This window comes from Ictalurus punctatus, chromosome 20 (genome assembly GCF_001660625.3).
Source record: "Ictalurus punctatus breed USDA103 chromosome 20, Coco_2.0, whole genome shotgun sequence".
NCBI classification, from domain to species: domain Eukaryota; kingdom Metazoa; phylum Chordata; class Actinopteri; order Siluriformes; family Ictaluridae; genus Ictalurus; species Ictalurus punctatus.
Genome location: NC_030435.2, coordinates 10893416 through 10913997, shown reverse-complemented (window position 1 = coordinate 10913997; position 20582 = coordinate 10893416). Strand labels below are relative to the sequence as shown.

General features: G+C 38.0%; 1 protein-coding gene across 1 annotated transcript in view; it reads left to right on the top strand.

Moving 5' to 3' along the window:
* The window catches only part of epc1b (enhancer of polycomb homolog 1 (Drosophila) b), a 127656-nt gene that overhangs the window by 12155 nt on the left and 94919 nt on the right, over nt 1-20582 (top strand). The window lies entirely within an intron of this gene.

Sequence of the window (20582 nt, the reverse complement as noted above, 5' to 3'; positions counted from 1 at the left end):
ATGTTTTACACTGATGTATTCCTAGCAACATATTAAAATATGCCAGCAAGTGGTGAATATGCTAGCAACACTCTAGAAATATGTTACACCCTGCTAGCAACACAGCTAAGTGCTAAAGCATGCTATAAACGCCATGAAACAGGAAGTTGTTATAACTCAAACATACAATGCCCAATCTACTCCAACCTTCACATGTTTGATAAGAGTCCTGGCCTGAACACATCTTCATGCCGATATTCAGTTATGGTTATAGCTCCACCTGCTGCCAAAAGGAAATTACATGTTTTGCATCGTGATACACTCCTGAAAACATACAAGTGCTAAAAAGTGTTTTTTTTTTTTTTTTATTTTTTTTTTTTATATAAATGTAATGGTGTTCCCCTGGCAGAGCCACCCCAACATGCATCTGGGTGCTAGGGCACGTTCATCGCTGTTTGCAGCTTTAACTACTAGGGCCCAAGCACCGCTGGTGTGAAGCCCTATTGGATGTGCTCAGTGTTTTTTTTATTATTATTATTTCAATTCAATTCAGTTTTATTTGTATAGCGCTTTTTACAATGCACATTGTCTCAAAGCAGCTTTACAGAAACGTATAAACATGGGATACAGATTTTAAATGTGTGAATTTATCCCAATTGAGCAAGCCGGTGGTGATGGTGGCATGGAAAAACTCCCTAAGATGATATGAGGAAGAAACCTTGAGAGGAACCACACTCAGAAGGGAACCCATCCTCATCTGGGTAACAACAGATAGTGTAAAAGTAAAGGAAAGTCCATTATGGTTTAATATGAAGTCTGTTTGTTGAACTAGTCCACTGTTCAAAAGTGACCTGCGTGCAAAACTGCATGTTGTAATTGCAGTCCCGGGGCCTTTAGTAGCAAACGTAGTCCCAGCAACCACAGTGAGAATGTCCATCTGGAATTGGAGTAGATGAGGGCTCCATTAAGAGTTAGGGCATCCGAATGGATCAGGCAGGTCCAGAGAGCAGAAAGGATCAGGATCTCTAGTATCTCCATAAAATCGTGTGTGGCTCTGCAGAAGGAGGGAGGGAGAGATTGTTAAGTAAGACTGTGCTTTGCGTAGCGGAAAGTCTACTCTTGGTAGGCTTGAGTAAACAAATATGTTTTAAGCCTAGACTTAAGTACTGAGACTGTCTGAGTCCCGAACACTAATTGGAAGGCTATTCCATAACTGTGGGGCTTTATAAGAGAAATCTCCTCCCCCTGCTGTAGCCTTTGCTATTTGATGTACCGTCAAATAGCCTGCACCTTTTGATATAAGTAGGCGTGGTGGATCATAGAAGAAAAAAAAGTTTGCTTAGATACTGTGGCATGAGACCATTTAGTGCTTTATAAGTTAATAATAGTATTTTATAATTAATATGTGATTTCACTGGGAGCCAATGCAGTGTGGATAAGATTGGGGTGATGTGGTCGTATCTTCTGGTTCTAGTAAGGGTTCTTGCAGCTGCATTCTGGACTAACTGGAGTTTGTTTATGCTCTTACTGGAACATTATATTGGAACATTATATTTCTTATCTTAGCAATATTTCTGAGATGAAAGAAGTCTATCCTATGAAAATAAAATGAAAGACTGTGGTCAGTCTTGATGAGGTCTAAATCATGACTGATAAATTTCATGAATGTTGTTCCTATGTAAGTACGAGCATAACTGCTGTGTACAACCTTTTCTAAGATCTTGGAGAAAAAGGGGAGATTTGATATAGGTCTATAGCTGGACAGTTGTCAGGGGTCGAGGTCAGGTTTTTTAATCGGGTTTAATAACTGCTAATTTAAATGATTTTGGTACATAGCCAGTGCTAAGGGAAGTATTATTATTATTATTATTATTATACTAATTCCATTCTGAAATGAATCGCATTATAGAGGGCCTAAACATACCCAAAAACGCACAAAACTTTGCAGATGTGTCAGAAATGGTGAAAATGTACATCTGATAGCGGTTGCAGAATTGAGTATGGCAAAATGGCTTGATGGCACCACCTTCAGAATTTCAATGATGTGCTATGTTTCACCTACATGTATGAAATTTGGTAAACCTGTGCAATATCCATACAAAACATACAAAAAATCTCGAACCCAATGCCCTAAACTTAATGGAAGTCAGCCATTTTGATTTTTCTCTTTAATTTTTGCTGTTTTTGCCATTTCAAGGCCTTTAATGAACTCCTCCTAGAGATTTCATCAGATCAACATCATATTTGTTCAGTCTCATCTAAAAGCCTTGACAATGCTAAATTTCAAAGCTTTTGAGTTTTCAATGGCATGGTCATGGCGGTCTCTCAAATTTCAGTGTTTCGCTATGAAAAAGGAAGTGGACAAACAGATTGGACAAACATTCAATGTCCAATCTGCTCCAGACTTCACGTTTTGATAAAACTCCGACCTAAAGATATCTAAATGCCAGTATCCCGTTATAGCCATAGTGCCACCTAACTGGCAACAGGAAGTGTCATGTTTTACACTGTGATTCACTCCTATCAACAAATTAAAATATGCCAGTAAATGGTAATGCTAGGTATGCTAGAACATGCAAGAAACATGTCACTCAGAGATATATATATATATATATATATATATATATATATATATATATATATATATATATATATTTTACTTTGTAGCAAATAAACAAATTGATACAAAACATTTTTGTTTAATAGCTGAAAATTTTGGCTTTGTGAAAAATACCTCAAACAAGTTAAGTGAAAATATTTAAATTAATGGCATTTTTTTCCTGATCAAAAAGAGAAAGAATTGTGGAATTGCTCAATGTTGGAAATAATTATGGCAACATTTTGGAATTTGGATTTCTAAAACAAATTAATCTGCAGTTAAGAGTGCTTACAGATCTTAACCTTGGACTTTTTGAAATAAAACATGGCCCTAACATGAGATCACAAGCTGTCAAAGGAAACAATGGAAAGGATTTTAAAACTCATTCAATAAGGAAATCCATCACTGAATGTGGCAAAAGAATGCCGGTTGTTCCCAGTCAGGTTTTCATTTAAAATCTGTTGATATTTGATAGTGCCATATATCCTAACAAAATGTCCAGGTTCTCTGGCAGAAAAACAGCCCCAAAACATTAAATTAAAGAGCCACCACCATATTTAACTGTGGGCATGAGGTATTTTTCCATATGGCTACCTCTCTGTGTGCACCAAAACCACCTCTGGTATATATTGCCAAAAAGCTCTCTTGTCATTTCATATGACCATAGAACCCGATCCGATTTGTTCCAGTAGTGCTGGCAAACTGAAGACGCTTCAATTTGCATTTGGATGAAAGTAAACGCTTTTTACTTGAAACCCTTACAAACAACTCGTAGTGATGTTGGTGACACCCAATGTGCAACTAATTTCTGCAATGCTCCAGCTGTGATCCTGGGAGATTTTTTTGGCCACTCAAACCATTCTCTTCACAGTGCGTTGAAACAAACACGTCCTCTTCCATGTTGATTCATAACATTTCCAGTTGACTGGAGCTTCTTAATTATTGCTCTGATGGTGGAAATGGGCATTTTCAATGATTTTGCTATTTTCTTATAACCACTTCCCATTTTGTGAAGCTCAACAACCTTTTGCCACACATCACAGCCATATTCCTTGGTCTTACCCATTGTTATGAATGACTAAGGAAATTTGGCCTACATGTGACCTCATATTTATACCCCTGTGAAAGCGGAAGTCATGGTTGAACAACTTACTGTTCCTAGTCACCCAGGTGTGCTAAAATGTAAAATATAAATGGGAATATACTTCAAATATATTTTTCTCATATGTAGTCATAGGGGTGCCAATAATTGTTGCACATCTATATCTAACAAAGAATTTTGTTTTGTTAAACCTGTGTTGTGTTTGTAATTGTTTAATATACATGAGAGCAGAGTATTTATGTGAATGTTTTTGAACAAAATATCAAAGGTTAAACAATGAAGACAATTTTTCACAACCTTCTTGGCTCATATTTATCAAGGGTGCCAATATTAGTGGAGGGCACTTTACAAAGATGTCTTTGTAAAGGACTCAGGAAAGGCATATGAAGTCAATTACATGGCCAGCAAACAGTCCGAATCTCAATCCAACTGAAAATTTATTGTGGAAATGAAAAAAATTCTCCATCCTGCAAAGCTGATCTGTCAACTGCTATTTGAGAAAATTGGAACCAGCTTGATGGAAAATATTGTTTTTTATGAGTGAAGTGCATGCCTTAAAGAATTCAGGCCTTCATAAAAGCCCAAGGAGGAGCAATGAAGTATCAATTGTTGTGCTGTTTTTTTGTTTGTTTGTTGTTGTTTTTTTGTCTTTTTTTTGATTCCATAATTTTTTTTTCTCAACATTGAGTGATTCCATAATTTTTTCCTCTACTTGATCTGAAAAAAAATATGCCATTAATTAAAACAATTTAATTTTAATTTATTGAGGTATGTTTCACAAGGCCAGAATGTTCCTTCAGGCTAACTTGGGTACAGCATTGATAAATCTTTACCATGTTTAACTTTAAAGATAATCTTCCACCTTACCTTTTTAATAGGGATACACTGAAATGAAAATTCTTGGCCGAATATAACGGAAAAACTTGGCCAAAGGCCGAATGCCGAACATGATTTTTCGCGTTTTTGCCATTTTTTTCACCATTGCATAAATTAAATAGTTAAAATGTGCTTTTTACTATTTTGTCTTGCTTTTCAAAGAAAAAAATCAACAAGGCACAATATAACTTTAAATAAATAAATTAGTAAAATAAAAATATTTTTATGTGGTCATCTTAGAGCCCCCCTTGAATAACCTACGTTAGGCCTATAACTGACTGCTGAAAGAATGTAACACACTGTAGCCTGCATTAAAAAGTGCATTGACGAGTGCAAAAAATGGTTATATTCACTTATATACGGCCGATTATATTTGGGATATATAGTATTATAGTAGATATAGTATAGTTAGATATGTTGTTAATGTTATGTTTCTTGATATATTTAGTTAGTTTAAACTATAGATTAGTTCATTTAGTCCCCGCTGGTTTTTCCGCTCCCAGTCCATAGTACTAGTTCATGTTTCTTGTTTTGTGTTTTGAGCCTGTTTTCTGTGACCGCGACTTTGATTCCTGCTTTGCACCGTTTATGCCTTTTTGCTGATCACCCGACCCTTTGCCTACGTTTTTGGGATAACGATTGGATTTGTCTGCCTGCCCTTAAATAAATACGTCTTTACCTGCTTCCGTACTCCTGCTTCCTTACGTCTCGCGACGTGACAGAATACTCCGGAAGAGAAACAAAACAAACGCATGTGTCCACAGTAAACAATGTCATGGTTGTCAACATCCGAAGAGCATGCGCTTGCTGACCACTCGTGCACGTAGCTCGTGCATGCGCGTGCCCCCTCATCTCTCCGAGCGCACTGCCGGAAGTGGAGGTCGTGACATTCGTGTGTCTCACTCTGGTTGCTAGGCTATTTGGTCGCGTCATCAAACATGTCATTGTTCGCTCAAATTTATTTGGCCTTTTCCACTTATTCGGCCGAACACCGAAAGTGCTTTTTTTTTTCGGCCGAATAATTTCGGTTGCCAAACATTCGGTGCATCCCTACTTTTTAACCTTCTTTTTCTTAGCTCAGGTAGTTACCAGTTGTGCTCCTCCAAGTGCTTTTTAATATACTCTGGGTTCTGACATGTCTGGGGAAAACTGCTTTTTCCTATTATGCACCTTGGACATGGAATAAAATATGATGTATGAAAATATTTAAATCTGAATACACATCTATTGAAGAATTTAAGGAATCATAAAGATTGTGGTGAAGGAGACATGTATTTGTTTTTGGTAAAATGTTTTGATGTTTAAATACATGTTGTACATGTTGTGTTTTTTATTATAAATTTGCATGGCTGCTACCTTGGCCAGGTCTCTCTTGTAAAAGAGATCATTCAATCTCAATGGGACTTCCTGGTAATATAAAATAAAAATTGATTTTTGAATGTTAATTAATGTACATTGTCCCTTTTGCAAGAACTACATAAACATAAATAAAAGTGTTCAGCTATTAAACAAAAATAATTTTGTCATATCTGTGATTTTGTTTATTTGCTATGAAGTAAAAATCTGTTTGATTCCTTAGTTTTTGCCAGGGTTGTATGTATTAATCGATTTGGAAGAAAACTACACTCTAAAAAACACTGGGTTAAAACCAACCCAAACTGGGTAATTTTTAGCCTAACAGCTAGGTAAATATAGGACAGACCACATTTTTGACTAAACTAATGACAAAAACGCTGGATTAATTTTATTTCATAAATGGGTTAATATTTTCAGTGTTATTTTTACCCTTTGAAAATGTCAAATATACCACATTATAAACAAATGTCAACATGGTGTCTCCTTTATTTATACACAAGAAGGTGTTCAGAAATGTATTGCTAGAGCTGCTAAAGTGGTGTTTATATATAGACTTCGTTGGGATGGGGGAGCAGTAACTGTAAGTGAAAATGACTCTGCCACAAAAATAACCCAGCATTTTTTTTTAGAGTGTAGATTGTGTATTGCTTATAATTTTAACCAAACTGCTTTTAAGTCTATTAGCCAATGCCTTGAGTAAATATTTTGTTGACACTGCTGAAATGTTGATTTTATTGTTGTAATGCTGTAAGATTTACTGGACTGCCCTGTTTTACTTACCTTGACCTTGCCATGAAAATAGCCACTGATGCTGGCATGGCATTAAAAGAACAATAAATAAATAAATGAGTAAATATTTTGTAATCATAATTTATGTAATTGGTCTTAGATCATCAGTAATTGTTTTATTCTTGTGTGGTTTTTGTATTAATGTAATTATACCTATATATTCATTGTTGTTAGTAATGCATTACTTTCTAAACATTCTTTTGATGTTTCAAAGAACGTTTGTTTTATATCAGTCCAGTAAAACCGATAAAAGTTAATTGTAAGTCCATCTTGACCTGGTGATTTCCCCAAAGCCATTTTCTTTCTTTAAAGCTGTATCAAGCTCCTCAATTTTTAAACTGGAATCATATGTCCTTTTAAAATCTGAATCAGTATGTTGAATAAATGGTTGCATTTTTTAGTTGTTACAACTTTATAATCTATAAAAAATTTTTACAGCAGTGATTGCATTTATTTCCTGTCTTGTTTTTTCTGATTTACTGAAATAACAACTATTTTTCTTGCCATCTTCAATCCATTTAACTCTGGATCATATAAATTCCTCTTGTGCATTCCTCTATTGTATATCTTGTTCAGATACAACTCATCTAATTTAGATTGCAATCTAATCAGTTCTTCCTTTTTTTGTAGCTGATGATATCCTTTTACAATAATCATTGATGGCATTTAACAATTGTCTTTCTAATTCTTTTTGCTTTTTACTCATTCTTTTACCATAATCAATATTGAGTATTTTCTTATTTTATATTAAAATATCCCATTTCCTTCCATAAGAAACAGTGTCATCATTTGTCTTAACTGAAGATAAGATTTTTCTCATCATACTACAACATTGCTCATCATTAAGCAAATTTACATAAAATTTCCAATATTCTGTCTACATGCTATTTCTACTTCAGGCTTCTGCAATTCTTTTTGCTTCTGACTTATTTATTAATTTGTTTAAATTATTAAAGTAGTGGTGGGTCTTAGAAGAAGGTATTCCTTAAAACTCTATTGGTCAACTGATTTTTGAGAGGTAGGTGCTCTGAAAGTTTGCTACACCAACCCCATTAACGCTGGCGCTGCCTCTGGCATTGCACAATGGACGGAGCCAAATACTCAGCAGCAGGGAAACTGTTTGCTTTTAAAACGATAACAAAATAATGAGTAGGTTGTAGCACAGCCACATAATGGGCACAGTTTATACACTTACAATTAAGTTTACAATTAATACCAATTAATGTGAGAGATGTTTTAATGGTAATTATTGTTATTGTTTACCCCTTCAATGTTTTAATGCCTCATGAGACCGTGACTGGCTAGACATACCACTTTCCATAATATGACCAGGACTAGAACTAGGACATGGACTTTAAAAGGAGCTGGTATCCTGACCAAAAAAAAAACCCCTTCTGTTTTCTCCCATTCTTTTTTCCTATTTTGTGATCGCTTTCAGAGTTGGACTTGTTTGTTGGTTTTTTTGTGGTTTTCCTTTATGTTCACTACTGCCGGAGTTTATTCAGAACTGAGCATGCTTATGGGATTGAACTCAAAGAAGGACACACCATGCTCAGTTTGGACCTTTTAGCTGCAGTACGCCGCCGAGGACAGGTCTAAGCCGGTGAGAGTGGTCCAGTAATTTCTACTAATTGTACATAGGACTTTGGGACATGAAAGATTCTGTGCACACATACACTCACACTCACACACACACACTAACTATTGTACTTTTTTTTACTTTCTGATTGTTTGTTCTTTCACTTCTATCATGTGTATAGTACATACTGGGAGTTTCATAACAGTTTGCTGTGGTCTGGTTTTATTCCATAATGCTCAGTACTCAATATTCAGAGGGTAGGAACCCCCTTGTCTGTATAAATATCTGTGGTGTTCCCACGAGTGATACAAGGTACCGAATTGTTTGTAGATGCGTTCATACATATTTCTTTTAGCTTAAAAAGATAACTAGGTGACAAGGCTGAAGCTGATTTCTTATTCATCAGCTTCTTATTCAGATTTTTTATTTACAGTTTCTGCCCAATTACGATACCATTATCTGACTAAATCTGACACTTCTCTATGAAGTTGAAAATAATATACTTTCAAAATATTCAATATAAAGAAATTTACTGTAGAATGTTTTAAATGACGACCCTGTGACCTTGACATTTGAGACCATTTTGTACGAAAATAAGTGTACCATATTATTATAATAATGAAATAATGGAGTAAGAATAAGGCAGAAAGTGCAATTTGCCAGCATCCAATGGTCTCAAATGCCATGTACACAGGCCCAATATTAAAAATACTGCAGTTAATTTTCTTCATTCTAAGTATTTCTACAATACATTACACTTTTCATATGATTTTTTGTGACATTTTGATAATGGGGAGATAATGTTATAGGAGCCTGTATGTGATATTAGTGTGCTTCATGGCACCATCTACAGGCACAAGCTCATAAGACCTGGTCCTTTTTAAGGTGGAAGGGCAAATCCAATTAAGAAACTAATGTTAGATATTTAAACTGCTACTCCATTGGATGGAATGAAGACAGTTGTATGATAAATAAATATATCCAAATGCATCTACAAACAATTCAGTAGCTGCACATATTATTTTTATCAGCATTTTAATGCAACTGCAGTAGTTTCCCTTTTGCTGAGTACTCCGCTCCGTTCATTCTGCCATGTCAGAGGCAGTGCCACCATTTATGGGGCTGGTGTGGCTAACTTTCAGAACACCTCCCAATCCAAAATCAGTTGACCAGTAGAGATTTAAGGTGAACACCTTATTTTGAGAATTATCTCTCCTAAAAATGTGCCAGTCAAAAATGGGAAAAAAAAAATGCTGAAACAAAAACACCTGCAAGCTGATGTAAATAAATGACAATTAAAAACCCACTTGACTTGATCATCATATCAAGTGAAGTGGGTTTTTATTGTCATTTATTTATTTATTGCCCAGGAGAGAGATTTAAGACTAAATCTCTTTACTCTTATCTACATTTAAGAGATGGATTGCTGTCTCTTCAACACCATTCTGTGAGCTGGTTCAGCTCCTCCCTGTATACCGACTAATCATTATTGCTGATGAGGCCCACAACTGTAGTGTCATCATCAAACTTGATGATATGATTAGAATGGAACTTTGCAGCACAGTCATTTGTCAGCAAGGTAAACAGCAGTGGACTGAGCACACAGCCCTGGGAGGGCGCCAGCGTTCAGTGTGGTTGTGCCGATCCTGACTGACTGGGGTCTCCCGGTCAGTAAGTCCAGGATCCAGTTGCAGAGGGAAGTCTTTTTAAACCCAGCAGACTCAGCTTTGTTGTCAGTTGTAGGATGACTGTTGAATGTTGAACTGAAGTCTATGAACAGCATCCTTACCATAATTGTCCTTTTTATCTAGATGGGTCAGAGACAGATGGATGGAAGCAGATATGGCATCCTCTGTTGAGTGGTTGGCAAGGTATACATAGTGAAGTGGGTCCAGTGTGGTATGAAGACTGCTCTTTGTGTGTTTCATGACTAGCCGCTTGAAGCAAATCATGATGATAGGTGTGAGTGCAACAGGCCGGTAGTCATTCAGGCAGGACACAGATGATTTCTTCGGCACAGGGATGATGGTGGTTGTCTTGAAGCACACGGGGACAACTGCTTGGCTTAGCAAAATGTTGAAGATGTCTGTGAGGACATCTGCAAGCTGATCAGCACATTCCCTGAGCACATGGCCTGGTATGTTGTCAGGACCTGGAGCTTTCCTTGGGTTGACTCGGGACAGAGTTTTACTGACGTCTACTGCAGACAGATGAAGTACATGGTCGGTGGGAGCTTCCTTGCTGGCATGTTGTTCTGTGCTTCTAATTGTGCATAGAAATCGTTCAGGGCATGTGGGAGCAAGGCGTTATGCCACATACACCTTGTGTCCTTGGTGTTTGTGAAGTAACTGTGGATTGTTTCTGTGTAGTTGCACTTTACCTTTCTGATAGCCCGGTACAGATAGGCCCTTGCTGTGCGGAGGGCTGCCTTGTCATCAGACCTGAAGGCAGAGTCTTGTGTTTTCAACAGTGAGCAGACTTAAGCAGTCATCCACGGTTTCTAGTTTGCACATGTCATGACCCGTTTCAGTGGTCACCTCTTTCAGAACTGGTTTGGCACGTTTCAGTAGTGGTCTGTATGCTGGGATTAGCATAACAGAGATGTGGTTGAGCTGCCGAGGTGGGGGCGGGGTGCAGCCTTGTAAACTGTTGGTGTGAGCAAGGTCCAAAGTACCATGGGTTGCAAAATCAACATGCTGGTGGAATTTTGATAGCAATGATTTCAGATTTGCATGGTTAAAATCTACAGCGACAATGAAAAATCCGTTGGGGTGCGCGGTCTATAAGTTAATGATAGCTACAGAGTTCACTTAGAGCTTACTTAGCATTAGCGTTGGGTGGAATGTACACTGTGACAATGAGCACAATGGTAAACTCTCTGTGCAGGTAATATGGTCGGCATTTCACAGTCATAAACTCCACCAATGACGAACAGTAGCTTGAAACCAAAATGGCATTCCTGTACCATTCTTTGTTTATGTAAACACTAGGGATGTCACGATACCAAAAATCTAGTAGTCGGTACTGATACCACCAAAAGTACACGACACTCAGTACCAAAGTTGATACCACGGTGTGGTTTAAAAAATAAATAAATAAATAAAATTTAAATAAAATTAAAAACTCCCGGTGGACATCCTCCTTTGGTTAATACTGGCAAAAAGAGAGAGAGAGAGAGGAGGGGGAGATATTTTAGTTATCAAACACTGTCTGACAATGACTAATAAAACAATGGAGGCTACAAGTGCTAAGGTGCACTCCTAAACACACACACACAAATACCCCTTATACTCCGAATGCAAGCATTAGTTTAAATTCACATCAATTATATGTTTCTTGTCATCCGCCTCGAATGCAAAGTGTTTCCATATTTGACTCCTACCACCTTTCCTCTCAACGAGTCGGGGCGGAGCTAAACTTCTGTAGTTTTTCCCCATGTGCTTGTAGGTGTTCTTCTTCTTTACCACTTGTGGACCGACTAAAACACTTGCGAATATTTGCTGTCCCCTTCAGTTCCGGAAGAATTGCAACCCTGGTACCTTCATTACTAACGCTACTGCAGAAAAACAGGTACCGTCACGTTTTAAGAATGTTGGTACCAACTTGTTACCGAAGTATCAGTTCTCGTGACATCCCTGTAAACACACAGACCACTACCATGAGTCTTACCGGACTATGCTGCTATTCTTTCGGCACAATGTGTGGTTAGCCCGGCTAGCTGAAATGCTGTCATTGAGCCATGTTTCTGTAAAAATGAAAATGTGGAAGTCCCTGATTTCACTCTGGGTAATTAGCTGTAGTTTGAGTAGGTCAAGTTTATTGCGAACATTGGGGAGGAGAATAGATGGTTGAGCTGGATGGCTTGGGTTAGCATTTAGCCTAGCACGGATGCCGGCTCGCTTTCTGCGATTTAGCTGCCTTGCAAACCGTTTCAGGTGCTCTCTCTTCCGGCCAGCAGCATCAGGCAATACCGTAGTTCTAAGGCCTGATTCGCGTAGTAGCCCGAGGTTTCATAGCTTATCTTTCAGTCCATTATTTATTCTTCCTGAGCTTTGTTCTCCAATGTTCAGCAGAATTTGGCGATGGTAGACATGTACACCAGTGCTTCCAATGTACATCTGTTTCAAACTTTTCCAAATTAGTGTAGGCTACACATAACATGCACCATATTAGTGGACCCAAAGTGGCCGCTGTGTGCTACCCTGCTGCCATCTTGGAGATCAGATAATCTTTTAAAAAGTTTAACTTGGATTTGATTCTCATTACTTGCATTTGCAAACACTTTTTTTTTTAACATAGTTAAAAAAATAGTTAATGATAGTTAATATTTTGCGTGTGGATTTTATTATTATATTTGAAACTTTTGGTACAAAATGAACTCCATAATGCTGTTATGACACTCATCTAAAACCTATCAATAGGATGATGGCATAGGATTACACAAAACTCACAGGACAACTACAAACACAGTAGTTGCAACAATGAAATGTAAACATTGAATATTGAAATTAAATATTGAATTAAAAAAAAAGAACAGTTTGCTGAATTGCGGCTGCAGTCAGAATGTTTTTATAATGTGTCCTCCCCACTTACAGTAAAGGGAAAGAGAAATGACACCCTTCTTCACTAATTTCTATAAAAAACATATAACCTCAGTTGACAACAAAAAAACACAACAGATTTCTATATGTAGTCATTTTCCCCAAAAACAGAAAAAATTCTAATAAGTACATTCACTCTACAATCCTTAAGAGAGTAATTGGCAGACAGGTGTTTCTAATGAAATGCACAAGATTAGTTAAACATCAAGAAGTGTGACTATCTCTATAAAAGCAGAACTTTTGGTGCTTGTATACATCATGCCAAGAAGAAAAGATGTCATCCATGACCTTAGAGAAGCAATTGTTGTTGATCATCATTCTGGAAAGGATTATACGGCCATCTCCACACAATTTGTAATTCATCAGTTATCAAGGTGTTGGGAATGGCCATGTTAAAATCCAGACCTTAATCCCATTGAGATACTGTGGGGAGCTCTCAGGAGCTGTGCATCAATGAATGCCCTTAAACATCAATGAATTGCAGCAATGCTGTGAAGAAGAGTGGGCCAGAATTTCTCCAAAATTATGTTAGAGGCTGATAAACTCCTACAGAAAATGTGTATTTCAAGTTATTGTTGCTAAAGGTGATTCTAGAGTGTCATTATATTTTCCCAGCTGGTTTCTGAATATTGGTTACATTTTTGGCAGAAAATGACTACATGTTGAAATCTTTTGTGTGTGTTTTTTTTTGTTTTGTTTTGTTTTGTTTTGTTTTGTTTTTTTTACACACCTGTTGTCACTTGAAGTTGTTTGTTTATAGAAGTTGGTGTGGAGCACACAGTTGATATTCATGTCCTGATAAATAAAAAGATAGAATAGAAGGAGAATGTACTTTTTTATTTCCCCATGACAGGACAAAAAGGGACATGACATGGAAAAAATGGAGGATTAATTACAGCTTCCAGGTTATTTAGTTAGTTAATTAGCATGCAAATGCTCTGATCATAGAGTTTATTGATTATTATGACAATGTGAAACTATTTTTATGCTTTCCAGTTGAAGAGCTATCAACCTGTGCTGTGTTGCTGCACAACCAGTATGGAAGAACTTAGCGCTTATAGAGTGTTATAGAAATCTTATTGGGATCATTGTGCACAGTGTGACAAGTAACAATTGCAGAAGCCCACTGGAATGATAGTGTAAACCTGGATTTAGAGGTTTTGTAATATGTGGGAATAATGCTACATTAGATTTACAGTGAGGGGGAAAAAAGTATTTGATTCCCTGCTGATTTTGTACGTTTGCCTACTGACAAAGAAATGATCAGTCTATAATTTTAATGGTAGATTTATTTGAACAGTGAGAGACAGAATAACAACAAGAAAATCCAGAAAAACGCATGTCAAAAATGTTATAAATTGATTTGCATTTTAATGAGGGAAATATGCATTTGACCCCCTCTCAATCAGAAAGGTTTCTGGCTCCCAGGTGTCTTTTATACAGGTAATGAGCTGAGATTAGGAGCACACTCTTGAAGGGAGTGCTCCTAATCTCAGCTCATTACCTGTATAAAAGTCACCTGTCCACAGAAGCAAGCAATCAATCAATCAGATTCCAAACTCTCCACCATGGCCAAGACCAAAGAGCTCTCCAAGGATGTCAGGGACAAGATTGTAGACCTACAAAGTCTGGAATGGGCTACAAGACCATTGCCAAGCAGCTTGGTGAGAAGGTGACAATAGTTGGTGCGATTATTCGCAAATGGAAGAAACACAAAAGAACTGTCAATCTCCCTCGGCCTGGGGCTCCATGCAAGATCTCACCTCGTGGAGTTGCAATGATCATGAGAACAGTGAGGAATCAGCCCAGAACTACACGGGAGGATCTTGTCAATGATCTCAAGGCAGCTGGGACCATAGTCACCAAGAAAACAATTGGTAACGCACTACACCGTGAAGGACTGAAATCCTGCAGCGCCTGCAAGGTCCCCCTGCTCAAGAAAGCACATATACATGCCCGTCTGAAGTTTGCCAGTGAACATGCTGGAATGCTGCCTATGACCCCATAGGAATGCTGCCTATGACCCCAAGAACACCATCCCCACCGTCAAACATGGAGGTGGAAACATTATGCTTTGGGGGTGTTTTTCTGCTAAGGGGATGGGACAACTTCACCGCATCAAAGGGACGATGGACGGGGCCATGTACCGTCAAATCTTGGGTGAGAACCTCCTTCCCTTAGCCAGGGCATTGAAAATGGGTCATGGCTGGGTATTCCAGCATGACAATGACCCAAAACACACGGCCAAGGCAACAAAGGAGTGGCTCAAGAAGAAGCACATTAAGGTCCTGGAGTGGCCTAGCCAATCTCCAGACCTTAATCCCATACAAAATCTGTGGAGGGAGCTGAAGGTTCGAGTTGCCAAACGTCAGCCTCAAAACCTTAATGACTTGGAGAAGGTCTGCAAAGAGGAGTGGGACAAAATCCCTCCTGAGATGTGTGCAAACCTGGTGGCCAACTACAAGAAACGTCGGACCTCTGTGATTGCCACCAAGTACTAAGTCATGTTTTGCAGAGGGGTCAAATACATATTTCCCTCATTAAAATGCAAATCAATTCATAACATTTTTGAAATGCGTTTTTCTGGATTTTTTGTTGTTGTTATTCTGTCTCTCACTGTTCAAATAAATCTACCATTAAAATTATAGAATGATCATTTCTTTGTCAGTGGGCAAACGTACAAAATCAGCAGGGGATCAAATACTTTTTCCCTCACTGTACTTCAGAAGTGGGAAGTCGAAGTTCAGAATGTAATTATCGACCACCATGCATTTAAGCTGCAAAGTCGGGGGAACCTTGGATGCCTTCATGATTTTTTGTTAGCAACAAGCTAATTGACTAACTGATGAGTTATTTATACAGTGGTGCTTGAAAGTTTGTGAACCCTTTAGAATTTTCGATACATCTGCATATAATTGACCTAAAACAGTATTTCTCAACTTTCTTTCGGGTTGCGACCCAAAAGTTGGTTGCAGAGTGTGTAGCCAAAGAAACAATAACAATGACAACAAAAAACGTAATTCTAAAGCTGTGTTCGACTTCCTGCAGTGCTATGCAAACCGATCGGTGGCTGACTTGAAGCAGTGCATGCCATTTAGAATTTTTGTCCGACTTGAGACTGCGCCGAAGCCACATCAGTGTGATGTATGGCATCAAAGTACTGTGATGGCGATACGAGAGCAGCCGGCTACCTCAGCCAGCACAGCTTCTCCAGAGCGGCTGCACGAGCTCTGATGACGACACAGCTATTTAACAATTGGCCAGACTCACCAATGACAGTGATAACATGCTTTTCATGTTTATTCTGATACCTTCAGTTCCACTAAGGCTCACAAATCTGTATTTTTATAGTAGTAAAAACCCTTTTCATGTGATCTTAATGTTATATAGTGTCATGTTTATCAAAATAAACCTGATAAAAAAATATAGACCCCACTTTATTGTTTTTTAAATAATACAGGCTTATGAACTAACTTCTTGTACATACAGACCTGTATTAACTTAACCTATTCAGTGAAAAGTGTTTGTGGATGCTACATGTAAAATTCAGATGTCTGTTTACCTGAGAAATATTGCATCCAGTCCACTTTTTCTGCGATAAAGCAAGCAAACACTGCGTGAGCGTTACTACGGGAGACAGAAAGTGCCCTACTTGACGGCTCCATTTGCAACTCCTCCCCTGACTGCAAGCGGCAACTCTCGCTGATTGGTTACGTCCAGCCGCAGCCGAAGTCGAACACACCGTAAATGTTTTTCTGATGCGGGACTTTTATTTTGAAAGATGTGTGTGAAAGCTGTTGATGTTACCCCCCTGATTGAAAATGACTGTCAAATAATTGTTTTATTCAAGCAATAAATATGGCAAAGCGCAAGTATGACCCCGAATATGTAAAATATGGATTTACATACATTGAAGACAAAAGGGCCTGAAACCTCAGTGTGTTGTATTTAGTGAAGGGCTCTCACAAGAGAGCATGACACCATCCAAATTGAAACGTCATTTAGAAACAAAACACCCGGTTTACAAAGAAAATCTTGTTGAGTATTTTCAAAGAAATATCCAGATGCTGAGGGCATCACGAAAGTGCCTAACAACATTGTGTTCAAAACAAGTACAGGCACTCCGCACATCTTACTACATAGCTCACCATATTGCTAAAGCAAAGAAACCCCACACAATAGCCGAAGAGCTTCTCTTAGCTGCAGCCATGGACTTGGTCAGGGAGGTACTAGATAAATCTGCAGCAGATAAACTGAAGCTCATACCACTGCCAAATGATGCCATAAGTAGGCGCATTGAAGAAACGTCTGATGATATAAAACGACAGACTACAGCTAGCATACAGGCAAGCACTGCTTTGCAGATATATGAATCCACGGATATTGCTAATAATGCAACTTTACTTGTTTACGTGAGACATGTAGGAAGGGGACTTGCAGGAGAGATCTCCCCACTACAATGGCAGAGGACATTTTTAACACTGTGGATTTGTACTTGGGTTCTGCATGCCTGAGCTGGGAAAAGTGTGTGGGAATTACAAATAACGGTGCAGCCTCGATGACCAGAAAACACTCAGGGTGGTGAAGAGAATTCTTGAGAGGGCACCAAATGTGACCTGGAATCACTGCTTTTTGCATCGAGAGGCATTAGCAGCAAAGAATATGGTGCCAGTGCTTAATGAAACATTAAAAGATGTCATCAGAGTGGTGACCCACATTAAACAAAGTGCAAAGACCACCCAGTGTTTTAAAAATCTGTGCAAAGACCTGGGCTCTGAGCACGTACAGGTGTTGTACCACCCAAAAGTTTGTTGGCTCTCTTCTGGAGAGGTTTTGTCATGGTTTTATGAACTTAAAATAGAAATCACCACCTTCCTTTTGGAGAATAACTCTTGTATTGTGGGCAAATCATGTTTGCAAAGACAGGCTTGACATGTTCCCCAACACTTGTAATAAAGCACAACAGCTGGATTCCTCAGGAAAAAAATGCACTGAACAGAATTGTCACAACACATCTCAGTAAACTGCAGGTTTGGTTTAATGACTATCCCTTTGGACTTGGCATGGAAAGTGTCACGTTGCCAAGCAACGAAGAGAAGCAGCTGGTGAAGCTGTCATGTGATCAGACACTGAAAAGGAAATTCAGTCAGGTAAGCCTCCCCAGTTCTTGTGCAGTGCTGTGATTTCTGAGTATCCATTCTTTGCCACTCATGCAATCAAAATCATTCTACCATTCAGCACTACCTATCTGTGCAAAAGTGGATTCTCTGCTTTGGTCCAGCTTAAGTCAACGCAGATGAACAGACTGGATATTGAGCATGATCTCAGGGTTGCTCTGTCTACCATCACACCAGACTTTGAAACTCTTCTCATTAGCTTCCCAGTATGTTACGTGAAACAGGTCATGTTTATGAGATATCGTATCATATTAGATGTAAATGCAGTTAGGATTCTTTTCATCAGTCTACTGTTAAAGATTAGCATGTATGTATGATGTTCATTCTATTCATCAGGATAAGTGTCGATATGTTTTATTAATAGTTCATGTTAGTATTGGGGGTGTGTGTGTGTGTGTGTGTGTGTGTGTGAGAGAGAAATAAATTTGCTTGGCTGAAATTCCTAAAACTTTGGGTCACAACTTAATCACCATGGGAAAATATGGGTAACCTGGCCAACCCAGTTGAGAACCACTGTCCTAGAACATCATCAGATTTTCTCACGTCCTAAAAGTATACAGAGAGAACCTAATTAAACAAATAAGACAAAAGTATTATACTTGATCATTTCTTTATTAAGGAAAAAAATTAAATATTACATATCTGTGAGTGGCAAAAGTATGTGAACCTCTAGGATTAGCAATTAATTTGAAGGTGAAATTAAAGTCTGGTGTTTTCAATCAATGGGATGATAATCAGGTGTGAGTGAGCAGTCTTATATAATGAACAGGGATCTATAAAAATCTGATCTTGTTTGTGAAAGCCTATCATGGCATGAAAAAATCTGATTTCTGAGGACCTCAGAAAAAGAGCTATTGATACTCATCAGGCTGGAAAAGGTTACAAAACCATTTCTAATGGTTTCACCTCCACCAATACACAGCCAAACAGACTGTGTACAAATGGAGGAAATTCAAGACCATCGTTACCCTCCCCAGGAGTGGAAAGATCACAAAGATCACTCCAAGAGCAAGATGTGTAATAGTCCACGAGGTCACAGAGAAACCCAGGGTAACTTATAAGCAACTAAAGGCCTTTCTCACATTGGCTAATGTTACTGTTCTTGAGTCCACCATCAGGAGAACACTGAACAACAATGGTGTGCATGGCAGGCTTGCCAGGAGAAAGCCACTGCTCCAAAAAGAACAATGCTGCCCATCTGCAATTTGCTAGATCACGTGGACAAGCCAGAAGGCTAATGGAAAAATGTTTTGTGGATGGATGAGATCAAAATAGAATATTTGGTTTAAATTAGAAGCATTATATTTGGAGAAAAGAAAACAGTACTTTCCAGCATCTCTCAAATATGGTGGTAGGAGTATCATGGTTGGGCCTGTTTTGATGTAGCTGTGTCTAGATGGCTTGCTGTCATTGATGGAACAATGAATTTTGAATTGTACCAGCGAATTCTAAAGAAAAATTTCAAGACATCTTGTCCATGAACTGAATCTCAAGAGAAAGTGGGTCATGTAGCAAGTCAACGACCCTAATCACACAAGTCGTTTTTACTAAACAATGGTTACATTTTTATAAATGGTTAAAGAATAAATTTAATGTTTTGGATTTTGCCAAGTCAAAGTCTTATCTGATCTTTATATTATTATTTTTATTATTATTAATTTGCTGGTTACAAGTGGTAGTTGATAAGTGGCCATTTTTCTTTGGTTAAACCCCAAGGGGAACTATTTGCGATATTTGAAATCCACTTTAGGTCTCAATTCCGTAATTCTGTCTCTGTTCTCGGCATTGTGGAAATCATAAACCTACTGGAATATACAGACAGCAATCCATTACAGTAGTCTAATCTAGAGGTAACAAACTTATGAACTAGTATATTTCTTGAAAAAAGGCTATCCTATTAATATTATCTACATGAGAATTAAATATGAGACTGGCGTCAACACCAAGGTCTTTCACTGCTGCACCTGGTATAACAGAAAGGCCATCCAGTGTTACTACATAATTAGAAAGCTTTCTTCTAGGTCATCCAGTATCTAATCTTTATCAAGGTGGTCATTTGGCTTTGCTGAGACATAGCTGTGTGTCATCTGCATAGCAATGAAAGCTATTAGCTTCCACTGCTATGCAGATTACACGTTTATGAATATACAGTGGATTAGTAGTTGATTTATATGGATTTTTTTTAAATGGCTGATGCCGAAATCGACATCTAGAAAGCAGTGTAGCTGAATGGCTGATAAAACACAAATTAATTACAGTAAATGGGACATACAGAAAATTGTTGAAACTAAATGAACATTTATTGTGCATAATATTTATGTAATATTCTCTGAAGAACTTAAGAAATTTGTACGACTTAAAATAAATGTTTTAGTGCAGCTTCTTCTTGTTTCTGTTCATTTACAAAAATGAAGTATTGAAAAACCTAAGCAAACTAAATGTAAACAAATGTAATGAGGTAACAATTCAATACATAAATAAGTTTACTGCACTTTAAAGCAGGATTGTGTCTAGTCCAGGTTTT